This window comes from Argiope bruennichi, chromosome 9, assembly GCF_947563725.1.
Source record: "Argiope bruennichi chromosome 9, qqArgBrue1.1, whole genome shotgun sequence".
Lineage (NCBI taxonomy): Eukaryota > Metazoa > Arthropoda > Arachnida > Araneae > Araneidae > Argiope > Argiope bruennichi.
In genome coordinates this window covers 52,961-55,000 of record NC_079159.1, presented here as the reverse complement: position 1 = coordinate 55,000, position 2,040 = coordinate 52,961, and positions in this window count along the sequence as shown.

Sequence of the window (2,040 nt, the reverse complement as noted above, 5' to 3'; positions counted from 1 at the left end):
TCTCGTTACTGGGTGAAGAGGATGTCCTCATTTGCCCGCAGGAACCTGACTAACTGGATTATTTTGATGCGGGAATTTTTGTTGCTCGTAATTCCCTTCCACCAGGTTGGCTCTAGATGTTGTGATGGCCTGGTGAAGTGGTAGGAGGTGGTTAAGGGGCAGCTTGTGGCGTAGTGGAATGCAGTGCCCTCCTCGCCACAGCCGCAGGTGCTGCTGTCTCGTAGGTGAAATCGGTGAAGGTAGGCAGGGAAGGGACCATGCCCTGTTACAAACATGATCTCCTCCCTTCTCCATCCGGTTTCAGTGGTTTTGACCTTAGGAAGGATCGTGTAGGTGGACCTTCCTGTTTCTCCTGCGTTCCACTCTTCTTGCCATCTTTTGACCATTATTCTGTGCAGTTGTTTTTTAAGTTGATTCCTGGGGAGCGGGATGTCAATTGGGGTTCCTTCTGCTGTTGCTTTTTTTGCCAGTTCATCTGCTAGCTCGTTGCCTGCGTTTGCGGCGTGGGCTTTGACCCAGCCTAATTTGATGTGGTTGGTTTTGAGGAGGTCTTCTTGGATGTCTTGGGCTATTGTACTATTGGTTTTGATGGTTTTAATTGAATGGAGGCTTGACTCACTGTCTGTCCAAATTTTTGTTGGTTTATTTTGTTGTTTGGCCCAGCGACATGCTTCCTTGATGGCGGTTAACTCTGCCTGGAAGACTGAGTTTTCCTTCTTCAGCTTCCCCATCCATTCATTTTGGACTTCCTCTTTGGCTATTACGCAGAAGGCGCATCCTGTTAGGTCATTGAGGTGCGAGCCATCCGTGAATATGTTGATTTCTTCCTGTGGTGAGAATGTCTTGGCTGTTGAGACTTTCTCCTCCACGTGGAAGTCAGCTGGGTGGAATTTTGCTGAGGATGGCTTTCCTTCGTAGTCGGAGGGTTTGAATGAATTCCCGTCTATGGAGACTTCTTTTTTAAGCCTTGTTAATTTTATGTAGGCCGCTTCCAGTTCGGCTTTTAGGTACAGCGGAAGGGATCCCTCTATAACCTGGAGTGCAGCTGTTGGAGTTGTAGAGTAGGCGCTGCTGATGTTCAACAGGAACTTCCTGTGTATGGAGTTCAGGGCTCGTTTTTGCCTTGCGGTGAGGGAGGCTGCCCATGCTACCGAGCCATGCAGGATCATTTTCTCTGCGATGGTTTTGTAGAGAATTCTCCTGTGGTCTTTTTTGAGGCCCCAGTTGGATCCGGCGACCCTTCCAATCTTTTGTATGAGGTTGGATGACCTTGTCTTTATGTGCTGGAGATGGTCTGCCCAGTTAAGTTTTGAATCTATATGGACTCCTAGGTACTTGATTGAATTTTTCCTTTTTATTGTTGTTCCTTGCCATTTTATTCTTGGTCCGTTGGCCAGTTTGCTTATTAAAATGTAGTTTGTTTTTTCTATTGAGATATTTAATTTGTGATTGTTGAGCCATGCCTGGAAGGTTTCTAGGGCTTGGTCTGTTGTTTCTTTTAGTTTCTTTCCGGTGGGTTCGCTTATTATAAAGACAAAGTCATCCGCGAAGGCTTGGAGATGCACATTTGGACTCCAGGTAGTAGAGAGGATCTCGTTGGCGACTAGGTTCCAGAGTATCGGGCCTGTGCAAGAGCCTTGTGCGCAGCCTTTACTCTGGTCCCATTCAACTGTTCCTTGGGGGGTTTCGAGGCATACTTTCCTGTCTGTTAGTATGTCCTTGAGGGTTTCGGTTACGTTTGATGGATGGTCTATTTTGTCGATGCTATTTCTGATGGAGTTATATTGCAGGTTGTCGAAGGCGCCTTGGATATCTATGGAGAGGGCTATTGTATGGTTCTTTCTGAGCTTGGAGTCTGTGATCTTTTGGATTAGGTGGCTTATCGCGTGGTCTGTCGATTTGCCTTCCCTAAATCCGAACTGGTTGTGGTGGAGGTAGTTTAGTCTATTGAGCTTGTGGTTGAGTCTTCCGAGTAGGAGTTTTTCAAGTGTTTTCCCTATTGTAGATAGCAGGGTTACTGGCCTGTAGGAATTTGCTTTT